The following is a 27761-nucleotide window of genomic DNA, read 5'->3' as shown; positions in this document are numbered from 1 at the left end:
AGGACTATCTAGAGTATTTCCATCAGAAACTTATTTTATTTGTTTTCCTTTTTTTCTTTTTTGATCACAGAGGCACATGTACTTACCAAAGAAAGTACACACCCAATGGGGCATGGTTATGCTATCATCACTTCTCCCCCAATTCTCCTTCCCATCAGAATTTTGGATATGCATACACCTGTGCTTAGGGTTTTGCAAGCCACCCGGGTCAGGATTTGAACCATGGCCAGCCATGTGGAATCCAGTTCCCAATATATAGCAATTACCCACTGTGCTTATGGGACTAGCCCTCTAACCGAAATTTCTTGACATTTCTGAATTTCGGGTATGTTAGCACTTCCTTCTCCATGTTTCCAGTGCTGGTGTCCTAATTTAGATGCATTTTTGACCATGTCAGTGGTGTAGAGGGGATGGAAAAAGTTTGATCCTGTACTCACACTGCTATCTGTATCTGTGAGAATGAGGGTTGGCTATTAGTAGCAGGCATCAGAAATAAAACACGTTCCGGGAACCAGCAGTTAGCGTAATGGCTATGTCGCTGGACTCCCACGTAGTCGACCGCGGTTCATGTCCTGGACCCGGTGGCTTAAAACTCACACCGGGCGCATGTGTACACCTGTGCTTAGGGTTTTGCAAGCCACCCGGGTCAGGATTTGAACCATGGCCAGCCATGTGGAATCCAGTTCCCAATATATAGCAATTACCCACTGTGCTTATGGGACTAGCCCTCTAACCGAAATTTCTTGACATTTCTGAATTTCGGGTATGTTAGCACTTCCTTCTCCATGTTTCCAGTGCTGGTGTCCTAATTTAGATGCATTTTTGACCATGTCAGTGGTGTAGAGGGGATGGAAAAAGTTTGATCCTGTACTCACACTGCTATCTGTATCTGTGAGAATGAGGGTTGGCTATTAGTAGCAGGCATCAGAAATAAAACACGTTCCGGGAACCAGCAGTTAGCGTAATGGCTATGTCGCTGGACTCCCACGTAGTCGACCGCGGTTCATGTCCTGGACCCGGTGGCTTAAAACTCACACCGGGCACATGTGCGTGCGTGCCCAAGATCCCGAGAGGAGAATGGAGGAGAAGGGACTGCGGCGTGACCATCCCCCCTGGGGGGTGATTTCTTGCTTTCTGTCTCTATGTCTCTCTCTCTCTCTCTATCTGGTGAGCGCACGCGCCCTATAACGAAAACCTCTCCAAAGGAAAAAAAAAAAGAAATTCAGAAACACACAATACAGAGCTTATATACAGCTACATGCTCAACAGGACCTAGGCATGTCCTGTCTTTATACATCATCTTATGACCCACGAAAGCTACTGAAGCCTTGGCCATTGTGTGTAGACTTTGCCACGGGAAGAGGAAAGGCAGAAAATAGCAACAGGGCACATCCCTTGTTGGAATCGATTTGCTTTAATGAGGTTTTTCTGAGTCTAGTTACATACTACCCCTAGCTGCAAGAGAGGCTGGGAAGTAACTTTTGTTCTAGGTAGCAATGTGCCCCATGAAAACTCAGGGTTCTATTAGTAAGAAGGAGAAAATGGATACTAGGAGGAAACCAGCAGTCTCTGTACCTACCTCTGTCTTTTTCTAGATATTTACAAATTAATTACTCTCTCCTTGATTTATATCTCAATTACAATTCTTAGTCTGGGTTACAATTAATTATGAAGCTGTTCATGTTTCTTTTTTTAGGCTGAGTTCTTTGAAGGTACCAGACAAATTCCATTTATATTTTTCCCGCAGTCAATGCCTATCATAATTCTGCCCCTTGTAGGCTCCCATAAACATTAAATTGAAATGTGCCTTATTCAGACTCAGCACATCTAGTCACAGTGTTCATATTCATGTATATTTTCAAACTGATCTATTAGGCTGTGTTACCTATATGGCAACCTAGTCTTCCCTCAGCACAGACCCTGTGCTGGAAATCATCTGCAGCAGTACATGGGTAGGCCAACTCTGCTAGGCTCATCTAAATGAAAAGGAAAGTTGCTCTTTTGGGGGGCAAGGGAAGGTTACAGAGAAAGGAATCATTTAATGAGTAGTTTTACCATTCAAAGGGGTTGGAGCTTCAAAAAGACAATGGAAAAGGTATATTATATAAAACAAAACAAACAAAAAACTAGGCATACATTTCAAAAAAGTTTTTATACTAAAATAAACTTGTACTTTAATTCTATTTTCCCACACATTATTTATGTCCCCGTACATGCTAAATACTATAAATAATCTGTTATGGAAATCAAAGCCTAAAAAGGAGGGCCAGGCAGTGGTACAGCAACAACACGACTGGACCCACATGGGGAAAGGCTGGGGTTCATGTCCCAGGACCGCCCTGAGCACAATGGTGCAGGCACTGCACGTGCCTGTGATCCCAGCTGGATGAGACTGGGGGTGGGGCTCAGCATGAGCATCCCGTTGGGGGTGATCCCCTCTCTCTCATGACAGTAAAAAGAGCTCTTGCTATCATGCGCATATAGTTGAGAAACCTGAGTAGTTTTCAACTCTATTGAAGAAAAATTATTAGTGAGCAGAGAGTAAGATTCTGCCCTAGATTTGTTTGGCTTTAAACTGCCTACTCTTTCCGTCAGACCACAAGTTCCCATTCTCCAGGTTTATATACTGGCTCACCAATTCGATAAGAGCAGAATGATTTGCTCTTGGTTTGTGTGGACACACCTTAAATGATCAGCATTATGCATCAGTTTCTGCACTAATATCTGTTAGAAGAGGGCTTCTAAATGTATTCAGCTTAATTTTTTCTAGCATTGAAAACAATAATAAAAAGAGCTAGCACAGGGATGTTTTTGAAAAGAGCAAAGAGCTGCTTTGTATCCAGAAAAGCTGAACAATTACAGTGCTGCTAATATGTTCTTTGAAGTAGTGTATAGTGCTTATCTAAAAAAGCTCTCTGCTGGCTTCTAAGCAATGTGTCAAACTAAGCATATGCTATGTAAATAAATCAGTTCAGAAAAGAGTCCCAAGCTTCTCCAGCTGGGTAAGATTTCTCCAGTCATTAGGAAAGCTGAGAAAAAGAAAATTTAATGATGTGTCTACTCTGCAGGGACTATGCGGAGGGGGACTTTATAGGACGAATTGGTAGAACGAGCCTAAGAAGTCCTACAGAATAGCTGTTGATAATAAGTTCTTATGGAACATCCTTTATCAGGTTTGGTGCCAACCTGCAAAACAAAAATGATAAAAGGGGAAACGCTTCTCAAAAAGCTTATGTGAAGTGCTTTTAAAAATCATGACAGAGTTTTAGTCACATGGAAGAAGCTATATATGGGAGAAATCTGTGCTCAAATGGGTTTTAAATGTAATCACGGGGTTAACTGTAGACATAACAGAATGCAGCTTTGGAGCCGGCAGGTGTCATGGTGACTGAGGTTCTGGACTCCCACAAGGCTAATCATGGTTTGAATCCCAGACCTGGTGGTGTGCTTTTTCACTTTCTCTCTCTCTGGTCAAATTAAAAACAAATAATAAAAAATAATAGTGAAGCATGATTGAAAAAAGAAAAAAAGAATGCAGCTTTGAGCTATTTCACAAAGCAATGCAGGAAGTATTATATAAAAACAAGATTGAGAGAATAATCAATGGGAATCGTGTGAGAATAGTCTAACAGGCTGTTAGAGTATACTGTTAATTTTATTTGCTATTGACTTAGTATTTATGATAAAAAGAAACATTGACTATACCAGCCTTCTGACGTGGTTTTCTTTTTTTTTTCTACTTAAAAAATAATTATACGGTTAGTACACACATTACAAATTTCTCTCAATAATTTTCTAAGAGGTTTTTGCCTTAGGGCAAGTGTGCTCACCAGAGAGAGAGAAAGAGAAAGAGTGAGAAGGTAAGTGAGAAATCACCCCCCAGGGTCGATGGCCACACCGCAATCCCTTCTCCATTCTCCTTCCGGGATCCTGGGCATGTACACACGTGCACCTAATATGAGTTTCAAGTCAGCAGGTCCACGACTCGCACTGTGGTTGGCCACGTGGAAGTCCAGCGCCGTAGCCACAATACCATCTGCTGGCCCCGATTTCTCTCAATAACTAATGGTTGAGAGAATAGTTAGGAGACAGGGAAATGGGACCTTTAAAAAGGGGAAAGGAGATGAAGAACCTAGCAGCTTTGATAACTGATTGATGTGATCACATTTAACTCTCCTAAGTATTTTCCAGGTAAGGAAGCTGATCTGCAGTGACTCCTGACTCAGCCACTTACAACCCTGCTACTCTGCCAGTTACTTCACTTCTCTGCGTTGCAGCTAGAGGTGAGAACACAGCTCTCGAAGTCTGGCTCCAGTGCTGGCCATTCCACTACATTTTTACCGTGCCCCATTTTGATCATGATGCATCTAACTACAGCATGCTGTTCTTTTCAGTGTGTCTCAAATGTCACATATGACCCTCCAAATCTTGCAAACAATCAGCTCATTTCTTTATCCTCAACTTCTTCTTTTTTTTTTTTAAGGAATTATTTAATTTTATTAGTATTATTTTAAAATTTGCTATATGGCACGTGTGCTCACCAGAAAGAGACAGAGAGATAGAGACAAAGAATGAGAAAGCAGGCCACCAGATCTGGGAGTCGAACTGCAGTCAACCACATGGGAGTCTAGCGCCTTAACCACCACGCCACTTGCTGGCCCCCATCCCCAACTTCTAACAGAGGGCTCAAAACCATCTATGAAGTGTCTCATATTTTAGGTTTCCTAAGGCTAAGGGATCTATTAACTTCAGTCCTTCAAGAGACTGCCATACCATTCTAGTTAATGCCATCCTAACCCAGAAATTCTAAAACTAAACGTGTTGGAAGCATAAACATGTACAGTACTTTATTCACAATAATTCTAAATCAGAAACAACCCAAATATCCCCCAACTGATGACTAGTAAACAACTGTGGATTTTCTATGCCATGGAACACAACTCGGGGGTCAACAGGTGCAGATACCGCAATGACATGGGTGGACCTCGAGAGCACTGAGCGAAGTGAAATAAGCCAGACAAGCTACTTACTCTACCACTCTATGTAACATTCTAGAAAAAGCAAAATGACAGGGATAAAACGTAATCAGCAGTGACAGGAACAGAGTAAGTAGCCAGGAAAATAAGGGACTTTTGGAGATAACAGAAATGTTCTAGATTTTGGCTTGTCCTAAAGTTAAAGGCCTGCATCCGTCTGTCAAAACTTTCAAACTGTACACTTCTTTTTTTTTTTTTTTTTGAGGTTTTTGCTATAGGGCGCATGCGCTCACTAGACAGAGAGACAGAGAGACAGAAAGTGAGAAATCACCCCCCAGGGGTAATGGCCATGCCACAATCCCTTCTCCTCCATTCTCCTCTCTTGATCTTGGGCACGCACGCACACGCACCTGGCATGAGTTTTAAGCCACCGGGTCCAGGACGCGAACTGTGGTCAACTACATGGGAGTCCAGCGACACAGCCATTACGCTAACTGCTGGTCCCCAAACTGTACACTTTAAGGGGGTACATTTATTGTATCTAATATACTCCAATAAATCTGACTTTTAAAAACAATTGTTAAATTTAGTCTAGAATAAATACGTTTCTATACTTTAATTTTTTGAGTAAAAAATGTTATAAAATTATAAAAGAATTTGATGAATAGGTCAAGTAAATAAAAATGACTAACATATTTTGGGAAAAAACCCTGAGTTTTGGAGGTTGATAGACCTGCATATGAATCTTAGTAAGCTAGCCTATCTTGGCTAAGTGAGATAACCTTTCCAAGTCTCAAGTCCCTTATCTGTAAGGTTGAGATATCGGCTTCCACTTTACAAAGTAGTTGTAAAAATAAATGTGTACTTAATTTACAGTACCTACAACACTCTAGACACTTACAATAAGAAATGCAGAAAATATTTGTGGATGAAGTGATGTCTTTAAAGGAATAATTTTAAAAAGTAATCTTCAAGGGCCAGCAGTTGGCGTAGCGGCTATGTCGCTGGACTCCCATGTAGTTGACCACGGTTCGAGTCCCAGACCTGGTGGGTTAAACTCACGCCAGGTGCGTATGCGTGCGTGCCCAAGATCCCCAGAAGAGAATGGAGGAAAAGGGATTGTGGCATGGCCATCCTCTCTGGGGGGGTAGGGTGACTTCTCACTTTCTCTTTGTTTCTCTGTCTTTCTGGCGAGCGTATGCACCCTATAGCAAAAACGTCTCCAAAAAAAAAAAAAAAAAGTGATCTTCAGGGGCTAGCAGGGGGCCTGGTGCTTGGGGTGCTAGACTCCCACATAGCCAGCTATAGTTCAAGTCCTGGACCTGCCAGCTTGAAAAATCACTACAGGTACATGAGTGTGAGTGCCCTAAATCCCAGAAGGAGAATGGATTGCAGAATGGCCATCCCCCTTGGGAAGTGATTTCTCACTCACCCTCTCACTGGCAAGCACATGAGCTCCATGGCAAAAACCTTAAAAAAATGAATAATATGGGACCAGCAGTTAGCATAATGGCTATGTCGCTGGACTCCCACTTAGTCAACCGCAGTTGGAGTCCCGGACCCCGTGGCTTAAACTCATGCTGGGCACGTGTACGTGCATGCCCAAGATCCCGAGAGGAGAATGGAGGAGAAAGGATTGTGGTGTGGCCATCACCCCAGGGGGGGCGATTTCTCGCTTTCTGTCTCTCTGTCTCTCTCTGCCTGTCTGGCGAGCGCACATGCCCTATAGCAAAAACCTCCCCCCAAAAATTAATAATAATCTCCATCTACCTATATCAGTTCATTTAATCAGCAAATATTTGTAGGACATTATAAGCTATGTTAATATTTTCCCAAATAAGCAACCTGAAAAAAAGAGTGCATATTCCGCAGAAAAGAACACCTTTCTCTAAGCTTCTGTGGTTTTTATTATCTCATAATGTTGATAGGACTAGCAATCAAAAGACAAATACAATTTGCCTTTCCACAGAATGATATATTGGCAAGAAATACAAACTTTATCAGCAATAAATGTGAATTAAGTAAGATTTAAGTCAGTATGTCCCAGGTGTACGATTTTCTAAGCAAACCGGAAGGTTACCGAATTGAATTAACTTTATCACCATAGGAACCGTCACTTACCTCATACTTAAGACCTGACTACATGCTGAGCAAAGGGCACAGGCACTTCCCATTGGGTTTTAAATGTGAGGAGAATGCAAGTTAACAGCCCGGAAATCCCATTTGCTTATATAAGGTGGCTGACGTGGAAATAAAATTTTATCCAAAAGAATATTTCTCAACAAACAGAAATACATTTCTTACACACGAACACATATTCTAAGAGGTAGAATTTTCACTGAAATTTAAAAGCCAAAACACGAGGATTATTTACAAGTATTTGAAATGACAAATACTTGGCAAGGAGAAAATTACATAAAAATGCAGTCAGCCATGTGGGATCTGGCTTCCCTTAATCCCAGCTATGGGGTCTGCCTGTGTGTGCGTATGTGTTTTATAGTTTAGTTCTTATTTCTCTTATGTGAGAAGAAGACAGAGAAAGAGAGAGAGAGGTGCACACCACGATCCCACGCCAGCCAGCCAGAATCACGGGCACACATGCATGCCGCTGGCAACACAGGCGACCTTGGGGAGCGAGCACAGGACTTCCCTACAGCGCCTGAGCACTGCAGACGGCTGCACGGCTGCCGAGCTCCCAGAGATGGCCTTTTCGCTTTCCGTGCATGTTCTTCCCCTGGTGTCTCATTTAGGGTAGTTGCTATTACTATGGCTTCAGGTTCTCACTAATCTCTCTCACCTGCAGTATCTAATCTGCTGTGAACCTCATTTCAGGTACTGTATTTTTTTAATAGATACTGTATTTTTCATCTCTAGAAGTTCTACTTGGATCTCTTTTAAGAAACAGCTCCCATTTCTCTCCTCGGCATGCTCATGTTTCCCTCTCTGCTCTCGAGCACATGGAGTAACTGACGACTGCTGCCCTCATGTCCTGGCTAACTCTACCACGCGCCATTTCTTCCTCTCGATCCAGTCACTGATTTTTGTCCCGGCAAAGGGTCATATTTTTCTGCTTGTCTGGTCATTTTTTATTGTATGTGTGACACTAAGAATTTCACATTATTTGGTATCAGATTTTATTCAGAGTTGTTATGAATATATTTATCTTACATGCTTAATCTTCGCTATATAGGCATATTACATATTTTTAAAAAGCAGAAAATGCTATTCATAGCAAATATAAATGAATAAATGAATTTGTGCAATTTATTTTAATCTTACATTTTTAAGTGTACAATACAGTATTATTAATTATAAGCATGGGGCTGGCAGGTGGCATGGTGATTAAGGGCACTGGACTCCCACATGACCAACTGCGGTTCTAGTCCCACACCTGGCAGCTTGCTTTCTCATTTTCTCTTTCTCTGTCCCTCTCTGGCCAAATTAAAATAAGTAAATAATAGGTAAGTAAAGTTGAATGAAATAATCCTTTAAAAAATATATAAGCACACTGTTGTGTAGAAACATGTCTAAACATCTCATCATGGGGCAGCCTGGGCTCACCCGCCTACCGGGAGACTCAGGCCTGGTCTAATGAGCGCACCTCTAAGCCCTGGGAGTACCTGGAACTGCTGGCACACCAGCCTAAGCTTGCGCACTGCAGGTTGCACAACTGGGCACAGCGCTCAACGTGGTTGTCTCCGAGCTTGCCACTGCCTCACCAAGAGCTTCAAGTCTCATAGGGGAGCCAAGCACCTGAAGGTACACGTAACTCTCTCACCTGGGAGACAGTCCAACAGGAATGCAGCCGGGAACGAAGGGTGACATTTCCTCTCCCAAGACTACAGAATGTTCTATCTAATAAAGAGGAAAAAGTGAATACTACATCAGATGACCAAAAACCAATGCAGATCTCAAAGAAATATGAAAAAACAAGGGGAAACTCTCCCCCAGGTGAGCACCGTAACCGTTCACCAACAATGGCCAGCACAGAGGAACACACAGAAATGTCAGAGAGAGAATTGCAAATATTCATAGTGACAAAACCCAATGAGATGCAAGAGAAAAGTGACTCTCAGTTCCAGGAAATGAGAATATCATTTCAGGACATGAAAGATGAATTTCATAAAGAAATAGACACCCTAAAAAATAAAATCAAACAGAACTTCTGGAAATGAAGAATACAACACAAGAAATCAAAATTTTCCCTAGAAAGCATTAACAGCAGATTGGACCATGCAGAAGAAAGAATTTCTGACCTTGAAGACAAAGTCTCCAACAAAGACCAAGCCACTAAAAAGAATGAAGAAACAACCAAAAGAAAATGAGAACAACATACGGAAAATTCTAGACACCATGAAACGGTCAAATAGCCATACAATGGGTATTCAGAAGGTGAAGAATCTGCTGACAGCACGGAAAACCTCTTTCGTGAAATACTATTTGAAAATTTTCCAAATATACAGAAACATGGAGAAATTCAGACTCAAGAAATAAAAAAGAAGACCCCAAATAGAGTCAGCACAAAAAGACCCTCCTCCTAGCACATCACAGCCAGGTTGGTAAAAATCAAAGATGAAGACAATATTCTAAAAATGACAAGGGAGGAATGTTAAGTTACCTATAAAGATTATCCCACGGGACCAGCTATGTAATGGCTATGTCGCTGGACTCCCATGTAGTGGACCGCGGTTTGTGTCCCGGACTCGGTGGTTTAAACTCATGCCGGGTGCGTGTGCGTGCGTGCCCAAGATCCCGAGAGGAGAATGGAGGAGAAGGGATTGCAGCGTGGTCATCCCCCCGGGGGCTGATTTCTCGCTTTGTCTCTCTCGGTGTCTTTCTGGCGAGTGCATGTGCACTATAGCAAAAACCTCTCCCCCCAAAAAGATTATCCGATTAGGCTAACATCAAACCTCTCAACTGAAACAATGCAGGCTAGGAAAGAATGGGAAGATGTATTCAAAACATTAAAATAAAAACAGTTTCAACCAAGAACACTATATCCAGCAAGATTATCCTTCAAATGGGAAGAACAAATAAAAGTATTTTCAGATAAACAAAAACTGAAAAAAAAAAAATCACCAATACTAGACCAGCACTACAGGAAGTACTGAGGGGAGTATTATACCAGGATAACTAAAGAGAGACAAATAGAAATAAAAGAATAAAAAACTGAGACAGTGGCTAACAAAATGACAGGGATAATCCCGCAATTATAAAAAATAATGTTGAATGTTAATGGATTTAATTTTCCCATTAAAAGACACAGACTGACTCAATGAGTACAAAAACGGAAGCCATCTATATGCTGCTTACAAGAAACTGCCTCATGGATAGATATACATAGACTGAAAGTGAAGGGCGAGAAAAAGATCTTCCACACAAATGGAAACCGAACAAAGGCTAGAGTTGCGATACTGATATCAAAATAGACTAAGATGAAAGAAGAGGGACCAGCAGTTAGCGTAATGGCTATGTTGCTGGACTCCCATGTAGTCGACTGCGGTTCGAGTCCCGGACTTGGTGGCTTAAAACTCATGCGGGTGCGTGTGCGTGCATGCCCAAGATCCCAAGCGGAGAATGAAGGAGAAGGGATTGCGGCGTGACCATCCCCCCTGGGGGGTGATTTCTCACTTTCTGTCTGTCTGTCGAGCACACACATCCTATAGCAAAAAGACCTCAAAAAAAAAAAAAAAAGAGGCAAAGAAGGACATTATATAGTACTAAAAGGACTTGTTCACCAAGAAGATATAACTATGTAGATATCTATGCACCCAATACTGGAGTACTTAAATACATCAAAGACGGTTAGATCTCAAGGAAAAGACTAACAGCAACACAATAATTGTAGGGGATCTCAACACCCCATTGTCACCTCTGGACAGATCATCTGGACAAAAACATAAAGAAATATAAGATCTAAATGACACCATACATGAAATGGACTTGACAGACATTTACAGAGTATTTTGCCCAATTACCACAAAATGTACATTATTCTCACCCCCACATAGAACGTTTTTAAAGACTGACAACATAATAGGGCACGAAACAAGCCTTTGCAAAATCAAATGTATAGAAACTATATCCTGTATCTTTTCCAACCATAATGAAATCAAACTTGAAATCAACTACAGAAAGAGTCCTTGAAAATACACACACATGGAAAGTAAACAACCTACTCCTGAATGACTTTACAACTACAGAAGAAATTAAGACCCAAATCGAAAGGTTCATAGAAACCAACAATAATGTACAAACAAATTTATAACCTATAGGACACAGCAAAAGCAGTCAGAAGAGGAAAGTTCATAGCAATTGGTGCCCACAAGAAAAAATCAGAAAGGTAGCAAACAACCTAACGACACAACTCAGGGAACTGGAAAAACAAAAAATCCAAAAAAATTCCAGGCGTAAAGAAATAATAAAGATCTGAGCAGAAATAAATGAAATAGGGACTAAAAGAATTACACAGAAAATAAATGAAACCAAAGCTGGTTCTTTGAGAAGATAAAACTGACACACTGTTAGCTAGATTAATCAAGAAGAACAGAGAAAGGGACCAGATGGATCAAATCAGCAAGGAAAAAGGCATTCATTACAACAGACAGAACAGAAATACCAAATATCATCAGAGAATATGATAAGTGATTATACGCCAATAAACAAGAAAACCTAGATGTGATGGACAAATTTCTGGACACATAAAACTTACCAAGATTGAACCAGGAAGAAACAGAAAATCTAAATAGACCCATAATAAGCAATGAGATTGAATTAGTAATAAAAAAGTCTCTCAACAAAGAACCCACGTCCTGATGGCTTTACTTCTAATTATACAAACTTTTAAAAGAGAACTAACCCAATTCACCTCAAACTATTTTTAATGATTCAAAATGAAGGAGCCCTTCTAAATTCACTCTATGAAGCCTGCATCATCTTAATTCCAAAACCAGAAAAGGACATGACAAAAAAAGGAAACCTCAGGCCAATACAGATAAAAAAAATTCTCAACAAGATTTTAGCAAATTGTATTCAACAACAAATTAAAAAGATTATACACCATGACAAACTAGGCTTTATTGGATGCAAGGGTGGCTCAAAATCTATAAAACAATAAATACAATACAACACATTAACAAAAAGAAAAGATTAAAAACATATAATCATATCAATTGATGTGGAAAAAGCATTTGATAAAATACAACATCCCCTCATGATTAAGACTCTCAGCAAAATAGGCATAGAAGGGGCATTTCTCAACACCATAAAAGCCATCTATGACAAACCCATAGTTAACATCATACTGAATGGAGAAAAGCTAAAAGCTTTTCCACTAAAAACTAGAACAAGACAAGGCTGTTCACTTTCTCCACTCCTTTTTAATATTGTACTGGAAGTACTAGCCAATGCAATCAGACAAGAGAGTCAAATAAAAAGCATCCAAATAGGAAAATTTCTCCAGATGATAAGGTGCTATATGTAGAAAACTGAAAAGAATCCACAAAAATACTCCTGGAAGTGATACATGAATATAGTAAAGTGGCAGGATACAAAATCAACATACAAAAATCTATAGCATTGTTATACACCAACAATGAACAAACTGAGACAGAACTGAAGAAAGAAATCCCATTTACAATGGCCACAAAACCAGTAAAATATCTAGGAATAAACCTTACCAAAGACATCAAAGATCTCTATAAGGAAAACTATGAAACACCTAAAAAATAAAATAAAATAAAATAAAAAAAATGATACAAAAAAAATGGAAAAACATCCCATGTTCCTGGATTGGAAGAATTAATATAATCAAGATGTCAATCCTACTCAAATTAATCTATAAACTTAATGCAATTCTAATCAAACTACCAGAGATATTCCTCACAGAAATAGAAAAAATAATCATAAAATTTGTCTGGAATCATAAAAGGCCCCATATCACCAAGGCGATACTGTGCAAGGGGAATAAAGTAGGAGGCATCTCACTTCCAGACCTCAAAACATATTACAAAGCTATAATAATTAAAACAGCGGGACCAGCAGTTAGCATAATGGCTATGTCGCTGGACTCCCATGTAGTCAACCGCGGTTCGTGTCCCGGACCCGGTGGCTTAAAAAAACTCACGCTGGGTGCGTGTGCGTGCGTGCTCAAGATCCCGAGAGGAGCATGGAGGAGAAGGGATTGTGGTGTGGCCATCCCGCCTGTCTCTTGCTTTTTGTCTCTCTGCCTCTCTCTGTCTGTCTGGTGAGCGCACACGCCCTATAGCAAAAACCTCTCCAAAAAACAAAAAACAAACAAACAAACAAAAACAGCATGGTACTGGCACAAAATCAGACAGACTAATGGAACAGAATTGAGAATCCCCTGATAAAACCCAAAGCATATAGCTGACTGATCTTTGACAAGGGGCAGAAGATGATCCATCGAGAAAAAGAAAATCTCTTCAGCAAATGGTGCTGGGAGAACTGGATACCAACTGGCTGCAGAAGAATGAAACTGTACCCTTATCTCTCACCACTAACAAAAATCAACTCAAAATGGATTGACAATCTAAATGTAAAACCTCAAAGTATAAAAATACTCGTAGAAGGACCAGCAGCAGTTGGAGTAATGGCTATGTCGCTGGACTCCCATGTAATTGACCACGGTTCGAGTCCCAGACCAGGTGGCCTAAACTCCTGTCCAGCGTGTGTGTGTGTGTGTGTGTGTGTGTGTGTGTGTGTGTGTGTCCAAGATCCCGAGAGGAGAATGGAGAAGGGACTGTGGTGTGGCCATCCCCCCTGGGGGGTGATTGCTCGCTTTCTGTCTCTGTCTCTCTCTGTCTTTCTGGTGAGCGCACGCGCCCTATAGTGAAAACCTCTCAAAATAAAAAAAAAATACTGGTAGAAAACTCAGAAAAAAACTCTTGGAGACCTTGAGGTAGGCAAAAACTTCTTAAAGAAGATCCCCCAAAGCACAGGTAATAGTTTCAAAAATAGACAAATGGGACTAATTAGGCTGAGAAGCTTCTGCACAGCAAAAACAAACAAACAATAATTAGGGTGAGAAAACAATCCTCAGAGTGGGAGAATATATTTGCAAACTATACCTCAGATAAGGGATTGATAACCAGAAGATACAGGAAACTTGAGCAGCTTACCCACAAAAAGATAATCAATCCAGTTAAAAGATAGGAAAGTGAGCTGAACAATCTCCAAAGAAGACACACAAAACAGCCAAAAAGCATATGAAAACACACTGGACATCTCTTATCATAAGGGAAATGCAAATCAAAACCTCAATGAGATACCACTTACCTCGTCAGAATGGCTAAAATTGAAAAAAATAAAGAATGATAAGTGCTGGCAGGCTGTGGTGAAAAGGGAACTCTCCTACACTGCTGGTGGGAATGCAAATTAGTACAAGCACTGGGAAAAACAATATGGAGGTTCCTAAGAAACCTATAAACTGTACTACCACGCGAACCAGTAATTCCACTCTTAGGTAACTCAAACAATAGAAAAACCCACAGTTGGAAAAACACTTGTAAATCCATGTTTATTGCAGCATTATTTAAAATCGCTAGGACTTGGAATCAAACCAAATGTCCAAAAATAGATGAGTGGATTGAAAAAATGTTGCATATGCACATGAAAAACAATGAGACCCTGATATTTGATACAAAGTGGATGAATATGGAAGACTTAATGCTAAACCAATCAAGCCAGGCTATGAAAGACAGATTTTGGGGACCAGCAGTTGGGGTAATGGCTATGTGGCTGGACTCCCATGTAGTCGACCGCGGTTCTAGTCCCAGATCCAGGGCCTTAAACTCATGCCAGGCACGTGTGCATGCGTGGCTAAGATCCCAAGAAGAGAATGGAGAAGAAGGAATTGCGGTGTGGCCAACCCCCCGGGGGTGATTTCTCACTTGCTGTCTCTCTGTCTCTGTCTGTCTGGAGAGCACACGTGCCCTATAGCAAAAACCTCTCAAAAAAATAAAATAAAAGACTTTGTATGTCCCCACTGGATATATATTTAATGTATGTGCTCTATAGCAGAAACTGAAAGTTTGAAGGTATAGTAGCAGGGAGGGCAACTGTAGATACTAGAGCTAGTAAGGACAGGGGTAATACAGGGGTGGGTAATGGAGGGAGGAGAAGAAAGAGTATGTTTAATACAAAGATGAAAAGTGATTTGTGATGATGTATACGGTAATATCTTTGTCTTGACTGAAATGCACGGTACTCGTGCTAGAAAAAGCAAGGCTGTACACTCTAAGGATGTAGTGATTAGATGTAAATTTTGAAAATGTTTTTTCTCTTAAAACGTTACACCCACTGAAAAGCAACTATTTCTCCTTGCCCTAGCCCCCGCAACCACTATCTTACTGTCTGATTCTGTGAGTGGGGCCACTTTACCTCGTGTACTGGAATCAGAGTATTTGGGCAAGTGACTAGCTTAGTTTTCTTAGCATAATGTCCTTAAGGTTATCACATGATATAATTTCCTTCTTCCTAAAGCTGAATAACATTCCATTACACGCACACACACATGCACGCACACACACGCACGCACGCACACGCAATCTTTAGCCACTCATCTACTGTGGACATGTGGTTGCTTCCGCATTTTTGCTATTGTGAATAACGCTGTAATGAACATGGGAATGCAAAATCTCTTTAAGATCCTTATTTCAATTCTTTTGGATAGACACCCACAAGTAGGATGGCTGGATCATATGGTGTTTTAGTCTGTTTGTGCTACTATAAAAATACCTGGAAATGGATGGTTATTTAAAGAAGAGAGATTTATTTCTCACAGTTGTGGAGCTTGGAAAAAGCATTGAGACCAAGCCCCGGCAGGCTTAGGGTCTGGTGAGGCCCAGCCTCTACTTCCAAGACTGCGGCTGGAATGCTACGCCCTCACGTGGGAAAAGGACCCACGTGCGCCCTAGAGCCCTTTTATAAGATCACTCGCTAATGCTGTGCATGAGGGCTCGGGCTCTGCCCTAGTAACTTAATCACCCGCATAGGCTATCACTTAATGCTATCATATTGAATTTTCATTCCAACATGCAAATCTGGGGGGACACACTCAGACCAGCATATTGTATGAATTTTTAATATTTTGTATTCCTTTAAATGTTTTTTTGAGCTTTGTTCTAGGTGTAGTTTTATTACTTGTAAAGAGTTTGTTCTTTTCAAGGCTTATTGTTAAACTTTGTTAGATGGGACTGGAGTAGCCTGTAGTTTAGGGCAATAACTGTTAGAGACCAAGAGGGACGATGGCCCGGATCTGCTGAAAACCAGCTTGAGTGACCTGGCACACACTGGGTCCTCCCACCCAGGGGACTACACAGTCTCCTGTAACCCGTCTGTCAGAGCAGCCCAGTCCCCTGGGTTACTGTGTCCTGTGCCCTCCATAACAGCTCTTACATAACAGCTCTTTGCATGCTCTAGTAAATCTTCAACTTCCTTCTCAACAATATCCTTGGTTGTGGAGAAAAGCTGCTGTTTGTATGCTCATCCTTTCCCATCCACTGCACATTACAGACTCTTCCTCTGTAAGCATGTACAGTAAAGCTTGCTGAGGAAAGGTCCCCTGTTCAATTCAAAGTACTGTAGCGTGTGCAATCTAATAAATAAACACAGAGCGCAAGAGAAGGCTGCCTCCGAGTGCTCTCGAGTCGCCGCACCCCCTTCGGCTAAGTTTATTTAGACGAATCTTTCAGCATGTGCGCCACTCTGCGTCTGAGTCCACCGCAAATACCCTTTCTCAATCTTTGCCTGACGCCTGTACATCAAGAGGCCACTCCTCTGGCTGGTAAGAGCACTTACCCTTGGCGCTTTCTGAGGCCGTTTCCCCTGCTTCCCACGGCCCTCTTTCTGAGTTGGGGAGATGTCGCACGCATGCACGCACGCACACACGCACACACGCACGCACGCACAGTGATACCCAGACAAAGGCTGACTTGACGAGCCTTCTGCAGGTCTCTGGAGTTCTCCATCTGAACAGCCCTCGTCCTTCTAATATTTCACTCTCCCAAGATTAGCTTTCCTGTCATCTCTGAACCCCAAACTCGATCCTGTGAGACTCTCGGACTGTCCAAGTTCCCTCTCCCTGCAAGGGGCTGTGCGCTTTTTTCATTTTTTCTCATCTCTCAAAGACCAGTCCTGATCTGACTTTTATTTAATGTCTGAAAGACCAGAGTTTAATACGCTGCCTGTTTTATTTATTTCATGAACTAGCAGGAGAGAATGACAAGAGAGAGCGACAGTACTCCCTGCAGGGTCTCAACACACGGCCCAGCTCCCCAGCCTTTAGCCAGCTTTAGATCACGGGCAGTGGGGGCAGTGTACTCAGGGAGGTCTCTGGATTCAACCGGGACCTTCCCACGGGGGACGCCTCCCAGCTGCATTTAACTGCTGTCCCCATTTGGCCTTTAAACTCAGTCATTAACTCCATTCTCCCTGAAATTGTTAAAGTCTCCCTGCATATACATAGGAGCCATACAAAATAGGAACTCCTAGCCTTTAAATTTTTTAATTTAGTTTTTGCTACAGGGTACATGCACTCACCAAAGACAGAGATAGGGAAAGTGAGAATTATACACGCCTCCCCCCACGGGGTGGGGATGGCCATGCCACAACCCCTTCTCCTCCAATCTTCTCTCAGAATTTGGAGCACACATGTACATGCACCCACTGTGATTTTCCCTAGCTGCCAGGTCTGGGACTTGAACCACACAGCCAACCACGTGGGCTCCAGCGCCTTAACCTCCACACCACCTGATGGCTCTTTCTTACCCAAAATATTGAATATGTAAATTTGTGACTTATTTTTTTACATCATTCTTTAATATTTTTAGGTTAAAATTCTAAAATAATCATAGTATAATATTGTGGACAGAAGTCTGACTACTTTCCCTATTTTCCAAAATCTTTTCAAAAGGGGACTGGGGAAGTCATGCCACAAACATTAACAGACCATTTACTTTCTATTAACAGGATTCTTCCTACCTCCTGTCCCTGGCATAGTATCTTTGAGATGTAGATTTCAACCGATTAGTGTATTCTTTTGCTACATGATACTTCCCTTTCCTTAAGATGTAGATTAAGCCTTTCTTTAACTAATCTCTTCCCAAGACAGGTATCTTCCCTTCCAATGGCTGACCTAAGAATTTGTGGAGCCCACCTATAACCTACAAGCCTCCCCTTCTACATGTCCTGCCTTTTGGGGCCAGACCAATGGGAAATCTTTTAATTAAATGTTGTCTGTCAATCTCAAAAGCAAATAAAAGGAACCCCTGTACATGATCACCCGGAGAAAAGGCATTTGTGCCTCTTCTCCGGCTTAGGTCACACAGTTGGCTTAGAAATAAACCGCATTATTAATTTTACAGTTGGTTATATTTTTCCGTCGACAATATACATGACACTTAGTTGGATTAATTTTCACGAAGTTAATGTACCTATATAAGCTGTACCCAGATCAAGAAATACTCCACAGAAACACAGGTTGGTCTAACACTCAGTACTGGTCAACGTAGTTGACCAAATGAGCAGGGTGACATCACATCATCTCAAAAGGCTTTTTAAAATCAAACCGAAGCATTTGAAACATGATTCTCTTAAGTGCTTAGAGCAAACTACCAGTAGAATGGAACTTCCTTGTTACTTAGAAGACACCCTCAGTTTACTTCCCCAGCCAAAACCTCTCTCTCAAAGTAACAATCCTGAGTTCTGCTGTCCCCATTTGGCCTTTAAACTCACTCATTAACTCCATTCTCCCTCAACCCTCAACTTTTTAAAGTCTCCTTGCATATACATAGGAGCCATACAAAATAGGAACTCCTAGCCTTTAAAAATTAAAAAAAAAAAAGTGTTTAAACAAATCTGTTCTGCCTGTTTTTAAATGCAGCATGAGCGTGATCACATGGTATGTGCTCTCTTGTGACTGGCTTTTTCTTTTTCTTTTCTTTTCTTTTCTTTTTTTTTTTTTGAGAGGTTTACGCTATAGGGCGCGTGCGCTCGCCAGACAGACAGAGACATAGAGACAGAAAGCAAGAAATCACCCCCCAGGGGGGATGGCCACACCCCAATCCCTTCTCCATTCTCCTCTTGGGATCTTGGGCGCGCGCGCACACACACACACACACCCGGTGTGAGTTTTAAGCCACCGGGTCCGGGACGCGGTCGACTATGTGGGAGTCCAGCGACATAGCCATTACGCTAACTGCTGGTTCCCTGTGACTGGTTTTTTCAGCCCAGTATTATGCTCTTGAGAGATGTCCACGCTGTTAGGTACTGTAACAGTTCACATCCTCACACATGGAGTTTTCTGCTGTTGAACATTCGGGTTGTTTAGAGTCTGGGGCTATGTGGAGCTTGCATATGAACACTCTTACACATGTGTTTTGGTGAACATATGTTAGCATCTCTGTTGGGTAATACACTTAAGACGGGGGTTGTAAGGTCATGTGGTATGAAAATCCAGCTTTGGTGGGGGGAGGTACTGATCACTGACTAGGGGGTCGAAGCAATTTATAGCTCTTTTTCTTTTTTCCCCCCACTTGAGATACTAACGGTGGAAAATGAGCTGCAGATGTTCCACATCCTCACCAACTTTTGGTATTGTCAGCCTTTCAAACCTAACCATTCCATATACAGTAAACTGTAGTGTCGCCTTGTGACTTTAATCTGTACCTGACAGATGACTCATAACATTAAGGATCTTTTAATATTTTTGCTTTTGACTGTTTTCTGAACATGACAATTTAAGTTTTATTTTATTTTTTTGTTTTTGCTATAGGGCATGTGTGTTCACCAGAGGGGAGGGGGTAAGAAATCATGCCCCAGAGAGACGGTCACTTGGTCACTTGCAATTGCTGCTTCTTCTGTTTTCCCTCTAGATTTCAGGCACACACCTACACATGTCTGGCGTGATTTTCAAGCCACTGGGTCTGGGACTCAAACCATACAGCCAGCCATGTGGGATCCATTACCTTAATTTCAATGGCACCTGCTGGCTCCAACAATTTAAGTTTTGTCGACCATTTTTCTACTGAGTGGATTTTTTTTTTTGCTTTCTTTTAGTTCCCAGAGGATGTAGAGACAGACAGACAGACAGACAGGGAGAGAGCACCCCCCCCAAGAGGTATGGTCACCCTGAAATTCCTCCTTCTCCATTTCTCCAACCTGTAGGGATGTGGGGCATGTACATACACACATGGCATGTCTTCCGAGTCCATGGGGTCAAGGTTCAGACATGGTCAGCCATGTGTGACCTGGCTCCCTTAACCACTAGGCGGCAAGGCCAGCCCTATCTATCTAACTGCTGGATAGTTATTCTTTATATATGCTGGATGAGTCTTCTACAAGACTGACTGACTTGTACGAATATACACACTGCGAATTGCAAATATCTTTCTCCCACTTGACTTTTCCTTTCTAATTCTTAATAATGTCCTTTAATGAACACATTTTAATTTTTAAAATGTAGTCCAATTTATCATATTGTTAATGCTTTATTGCATTCTGTTAAAAATTTTGCATGCCCTGGGGTCATGAAGCTATTCTGTTTTCATCTAGAAGCTTTACTGTTTTACTTTTCATACTCAGCTCTGTAATCTGCCTATAATTGATCTGCTTATGTGGCTTGGGGCTGAGGTCAGGATTACTCTTTTCCCCCTCCATGCAGATACCGAACTGGCCTAGTACAATTTATTGAACAGAACCCTGCCCCTGCCCCAGGCACTGCAGCACAAGTGACTGTCTATGTGTGCTGGCTCTGTTTTGCTGCAGTGGCTTATCTGTCTTTGTGTTTGTACCATCCTGCCTTTTTTTTTTTCTGTAGCTTTGTAGCAAATCTCAATATCATATAATTCTTCTATTTTGTTGTTCTTGAAAACTGTCTTAGCTATCTGTGGCTCTTCATACTCCCATATAAAGTTTAGAATCAGCTTGCAAATTTCAAAAACGCTGAGCAAAGCTGGGATTTGATGACACCAACATCAAACAGGGAGTCGTGACATCTTTACTGCATGGAGTCCTCTGCTCCGTGAACTGGCAGTCTTCTGTTCATGTCTTCTTTAATTTCTCCCAACGTCTTTAAAATGTCAGTACAGAGGTCTTTTGTTAGAGTTAATTTTGGATATATGACATTCATGAAACCCTGACATGGCATTTAAAATTTCCATTTGTTGTTGTAGATATGTAGCTATTAAATTGATTTTCACAAATTAACCATGAGTCTGGCAACCTTGCTAAATTAGCTTTTTTATTCTAGTATAGATTCTTTTAAATATTCTACATAATAGCCACATCATAACTGCAATTTTTGTTTCTCCCTTTCTTGTCATTATGCTTCCTCTGGGTCCCATTACGATGCTGTCTAGGCCAGTGCAGCACAGAACTTTCTATGCTAACGTAAATGTTCTCTACGTGTGGTGTGTGGTAGCCATGAGCCACGTATGACTGCTGAGCATCTGATATGTATCAGTGTGACTGATGACCTATCATTTTAATTTAACTTAATTAATTAATTAAGTTTGCTATTCGGCACATGCATTCAACAGAGAGAGGGAGAAAAAGTGAGAAATCACTTTCTAGGAGGATGGTCACACCCAACCCCTTCCCCTCCATTCTCCTTTTGGGATTTTAGGCACACATGCACACACACTCAGCACGATTTTCAAGCCACGGGGTCCAAAACTCAAACCTTTCAGTCGGCTATGAGAGACCCAGCTGCCTGAACCTCGGCACCATCTGCTGGTCCTATACTTGAGATGATAACTTATTTAGAGTCCCGGACATGGATGGCTCAGACCTAGACCCTCCAATATAACTGTGCTTTACACCAGGCTCTCTGTCTTATTCCAGAAACTGCGTCCTGCTAGCTTGCTATAAGCATTTCATACAACCATGATGGGGTATACTGGTTGTAGATCACTTATTTCATGAGAAAGAAGACAGGAAATCAGGGAAGGACCCTCTCCAAGGTCTCACCATGCTGCAATCCCTCTCCCCGCTCCTGCAGCCGCACTCCAGGTTCCAGACAGCCAGAATCACAGGCACTGCGCAGGGGAGTGGCCTGGTCAGGTCGAGCAGGCTCTGACCCTGGGCCTTCCCACGAGGCTCTAGTATTACACAGCTGCACTCTAGCACCTGCGCCCTAGGGGCTGGGCCATGACGGGGGCCAATTTGATCACCTGCTTCTATTTGATAAAACCTACTCCAGAGATAGGATTTTGCTCTTCCTATGCTGATTTGTTTGACTGTATTACTGAGTCCTTACGTTCTCGTGGCACGTCTAGTTTCGTCATGACACCTATATACTGTATCTATCTAACTGAAGTTAATATTTTTAGAGTTTGTGCACCTGTCTTCATCAGAGAGATGAATCGGACATTTTCATTTTTATCTTGTCCTCATCAGGTCTAAGACCATGTGGACATCAAAATATTTCCAGTTGGAAAACATTTTCTCTCTTTTTTCTCACTAAAAGAAATTCAGTAATATTTATATTAATTTTCTAAAATTTCTTGTAAGAACTCATGGGTGAAGCCATCTGGGCCTAGAAATTTCTGTGTGAGAAGGTTCCAAGTTACAGACTTAATCTCATTAATAAATACAGAAGGATTTCCATTTTTAAAAAAAGTTTTAGCACATACTGGTTTTCTAGGAATTTATCTGTTATGTCTACACTTTCAAATTTCTTACTGTAAAGTTATTTTTAAAATCTATTTTTTTAATTCACCTGTTTATTTTTTCCATGAGTGCGACAGAGAGCACCCCAAGACGGCCTTGTCGTCACCACCCACCTAGCCTTCAGCCAGCCCTGGGTGACCGGCCCTTGCACGCCCTGCCCTGCGTCCACAGCTCTGCAGACGGGAAGAGCGAACCTTCCCACGTGGGACTGACTTGCACAGCATCGCTTTCTACCACTGGGCCACTGTCTAGCCCCTCGTTATCTTTTTAAATGTCTGTACTATCCGCTAAAATCGCCTTTTTTTCATTCTGAAATTGGAAACCATATGCCTTTTCATTTACTCATCAGTTTTCCGGAGAGTCTAACGCTTTTATCAGAAGTATTTTCTTTTGTTGGTTCTCTTTTGAACTCTTTTTTAAAAAGCTTATTTATTTCTCCCACGAGAGGAGGACGGATGGGGACTGTCACAGGTCATCATGCCACAGTCCACCGCTAGCCTCAGCTGGCCGGGACCTGGGGTGTGGCACGTGCACACAGCATGGGCACCGCGACCTGGGGAGGCACACGGGGCCTTCCTGGTCGCTTCAGCATCACAGAACTGCATGGGCACTGGGTCACCCTGCTGCCCCCGCACCCGCACACACACATGCACACACACTCACTCACACAAGTGCAGACACGTGTACTTTTCTCTACTGACATCTACTCAGGAATATACTGACTAGGAGGCTTACTCTGGCTGAAGATAGGAACTCTGTATTCAAACTGACTTACAGATGAGGAATATGGGTGACCGTGAAGTGCTCATAATGTTCTCATGACACTATGTTTTGATTTTCCCTAAGGAGCTGGAGGCCAGTTTGCCATAAGCTTTTCTGTTTGGCAATCTAAGGAACTTTCTTCTTTATTCACGAGAGCGCATGTACACACACTCGCGTGAGGAGGGATGGGCACCATTTGCAGGTCTGGTCACGCCGTGATCCCCTTCCTCCAGCCCTCCAGCCGGTCGGATCATGGTGGCTCATGTGCAGCCCAGTGAGCTGCACGCTGACGGGGCCAGGGAGCCAGCCCCCGGCTACACTCTTGGATCTGACTCTCCTTGAGCAGCCCATTACCACTGCACAGAGCCAGTCCTGTCTGGCAGTTCTCACTTCCTCTGAAGACCTCATTTCTATGCTGCTCTGCAATACACACTAAGGACAGAGGAGAAATGCTACATTTAGAAAGTGACTAATTAGGGGCCGACAAGTGGCATGGTGGTTAAGAGTGTTAGACTCCCACATGGCTGACCGCGGTTCAAGTCCAGACCTGGTGCGCTTTCTCATGTGCTCTCTCTCACTGTCTACCTCTCAGGTCAAATTAAAATAAATAATCAAATAAATAAAGTTAAATAAAAAATAATTCCTTTTTAAAAAAAGTGACTAATTAGACTATATTATTGTCTCCAGCTTTCCTATATTCTGAATTGTACATTTTTGTGAGACAGACAGATGAGGTTTATTCAGACCAGGAGGTTTATGAAACCTTATCAAAATATTCTACTTGAGGGCTAGGAGGTGGCATGGTGGTTACGGTGCTGGACTCCCACAGTTCAAGTCCTAGACCTGGTGGCTTGTTTTCTCACTACACCTTCCCCTCTGGTAAGTGCATGAGCCCCATAGCAAACCTAAAATAATAATGATGATGATGATGAGGTTTTGTCTTAAGGCGAGTGCACTCACCAGAGAGAAACATAGACAGCAGGGGGGAGTGAGAAATCACTCCCTGGGGGATGGCCACGCCACAATCCCTTCTCCATTCTTCTCCCAGGTTCTGGGGCATGCACACACATGCACTCGGCATGAGTTCAAGCCACCAGGTCCAAGATTCAAACCCTCATTGGCCATGTGGGAGTCCAGCGATGTAACCACTATGCCATCTGCTGGTCCCTGGAGTGTACATTTATCTTAATATGGCACTCAGAATTCCATCTAGCTTTATACTTCCAACAAGAGCAGTGTTTTTGGAACTCTATCAAAATAATATTTGTTACTCAAAAATAAAATTATAAAATGTTCATAATCTGGAACAGAAGTGATATTTTTGTCAAATATTTAATTCTTATTCTATCCACCCAAAGGTAGTAGTCTAATCACTATACCTAGTAACAAAGGATTGAAACAGAGTTTATGTGTCGGGTTAGGGAAGGTGATGGCTTTAGGGCCTTACAGCCAACAAAAATCTGAAGCGTCATGTATCTAACACGGGTTAGCAGTGCAGTTAAGGGCTCAGGCTCTTAGCTATTTTTTCTGGGTTTGAAGTCTACTGTCACTTACTAATTCTGTCTTTTAAAAAGAGTTATTACACTTGCTTATGTCTTAGTTTTCTCATAAACTCTATGGAGTTAAACAATATTTCAGGATGTGGGACTGAGGTCAATGCCAGGCGCACAGAAAACACCACTATCACCACTACCATAGTAAAGCGGTGCTGTGAAGGAACCTTTAATAAGAAAAAACGAAGTCAAAGTTCAAACATGGGGACCAGCAGATGGCACGGTGGCTAGGGAGCTGGACTCCCACATGGCCGATTACAGTGTAAGTCCTGGACCTGGTGGCTTGCATTCTCACTGCTTCTGTCTCTGTCTCTCTCCAGTGAGTGCACTTGTCCTATAGCAAATTTAAATAAATAAATACTCAATTAAAAAAAAATTCAAACCTAAGAATTTAGAAATGCGTGGCTAGCAGGTGGTGTAGTGGTCAAGGTGCTGGACTCCACATGGCAGACCATGGTTCAAGTCCTGGACTCGGCAGCTTGAAACTCACACTGGGTACATATGCATGTGTGCCCAAAATCCCAAGAGGAGATGGGATTGTGGTGTGCCCATCCCCAGGAGGTGATTTCTCACTTTCTCTGTCTCTGTGTCTCCAGTAGGTAGAAACACCCTATAGCAAAAAATCTGTATTTTTTTAAAAAAAAAGTAATTTAGATATGTGGGCCCCAGGTAGTGTGGTGGTTACGGTGCTAGATCCCACATGGCCCACAGTGTGTTTCAAGTCCTGGCCCAGAAGCTGGAGAAGCATACCAGGCACATGCATGCACACGCTTCAAATCCCAAAATGAGAATGGAGAGGGGTGGCAGAGCAGCCGTACCGGGGGCGCTTCCCCACGTTCCTCCCCTGTCTCTCTCCAGGGAGCCATGAGCTCTCCAGCAACTGGGAAAAACGCAGACACACCTCACAGGTAGCTGTACATACTCCAACCCAGTATCTACTCAAATTTCAAAATCTTCACTACCCCACAAACAGCATTATTCCTTACACATGACCATTGACAAGGAGCTACCGAATACTTACTAGGAAGCAGTTATACAGACAAGAGGAAGAACCTCCCCTCAAATGCTTACCATCGCTATTAAAAGATTACTTAGACTAGCAGACGATATAGAGCTGAACTCTGTGGTTAAGAGGAGACGTCATGACCAAGGATGGACAATTCCGTGAGAAATGATGCAAAAACATCCAGCCTACTGTACGCATTCTCAGATCTAAGGACTCGCTTGGCATCACACCAAGCCTAGAGTGGACCCAATGTTCTAACCCCTCCTCTCCTTTTATTTTAATGCAAAAAAGGAAAGCTTAAAGTTATTTGGCTAGGTCAGCAGGTAGTGTGGAGGTTAAGGTGCTGGATCTCTGGCCAGCTGTGCAGTTTGAGTCCTGGATCCTGTGGCTAAAAAAAAAAAAAAACACAACAAAAAAAACCCAATAACACCAGGCACACGAGCCTACACACTCAAAATCCTGACAGGAGACTAGAGGACAAGGGACTGAGGTGTGGCCATGGCCCTGGGAGCATCGGGGGTGACTCTCACTTTGTCTCTCTCACTCTTCCTGTCTGACAAGCACGTGAGTAGTAAAAGCTGAAAATAAAAAGAATGTGGCTAACTTTGTGCTCTAATTCTTACTGGCAGGAATCAGACCTCCAGTACCACCGTAGGCACATTCAGCACTGTAAGCACTTAAAATCACCAGCATAGTTGCCTTGGGCTTCCCATTCTAAAAGCAAAACCTGAAAACCCCATTTACAGTATAAGAACCCAACAGTGGGGCCAGACGGTGGTGCGGTGGGAAACGGCGACACTGCAGGGCAGACCCTTGAGAAGGTCACTGGTTTATGTTGGAAGACCCCCTTGAGTATGCCAGGAATACATGTATCTATGATCCAGAAATTTGGGGTACATTGTGGTGTCAATACCCGGTCAGGGGTGCTGTATCTCTGTCTTGGTTTCTTTCTCTTGTGGAGTAAATAAACTTACAAAAGAAAAGAAAGCTATCCCATTTATTCTGGATTTGCTACGAACAGAATTCCAGGCATGAGACTCACAGAGGAATTCTGGAAAGAGGGCAGAAGGAACACCAGAAATCTGCTTCCTCACTCAGACAACACACTGGCAAAATCTTTTTGATGAGATTATTTTGAAGCTCTGTGGTCTATTGAAGGCTTACAACTTCCAGGGGAAGAACTAGAGGATAAAGCATGCTAATTTTGGCCATAAATTTCAGCTCTTAGCACAGTAGCAGCAAGTCATCCCCCGCGCTCAGCCCTGGCAGGCAGCTGTGGAAGTGTTCCCAGAGCAGCTCCCACAGTCCCTGGGAGCCAGCGTGGGCAAAGGGGCCTCATCCTCTGAGTGTCAGGGACTGTGCTCTGATCACTGACTGCTGCTTCTGACCACGCCAGTCACAGACGGGGGTGGCCAATGTTCTGCACCTAGCCCTCACTGTGTAAGCCTTCTCTTCCTCTTGTCTCTCTGGCAATTAAAAAAGAAAAAAGTGACCAAGTATGCTCTGGGAAAGGCACAGAACAGACCTGAGTAGACCCCAAGGTTACAACGTAAGACAGAGAGAGCCTACAACAGTTAAACGCACGCTGCTGAGATGCTACGCTCCGCAGGCTGGGACACACGGAAGGTTCAGGTTCGACCCCCGCTCCAATGTCAAGGCGTGTGCAGTGGCACAGACCTGTAATTCCAGCAACGAGGGAGACGAGAGACGGTGCGGGAGGGGTGCGAGCTCGAGGCTGGCCGAGCCAACAGAAGGAGACTTATCGGAAAGAGT

General features: G+C 42.5%; 1 protein-coding gene and 1 pseudogene across 2 annotated transcripts in view; both read right to left on the bottom strand.

The window, feature by feature from the left end:
• LOC102472530 (ATP-dependent RNA helicase DDX1 pseudogene) overlaps positions 1-22282 on the bottom strand; it is a 27999-nt pseudogene extending 5717 nt beyond the window's left edge.
• Positions 1-27761, bottom strand: part of GLCE (glucuronic acid epimerase) — a 105549-nt gene that overhangs the window by 38345 nt on the left and 39443 nt on the right. The window lies entirely within an intron of this gene.

Source organism: Tupaia chinensis, unplaced genomic scaffold (assembly GCF_000334495.1).
Source record: "Tupaia chinensis unplaced genomic scaffold, TupChi_1.0 Scaffold143878_1, whole genome shotgun sequence".
NCBI classification, from domain to species: domain Eukaryota; kingdom Metazoa; phylum Chordata; class Mammalia; order Scandentia; family Tupaiidae; genus Tupaia; species Tupaia belangeri.
Note: the sequence above shows the minus strand (reverse complement) of the source record. Positions and strands in the feature narration are given on the sequence as shown.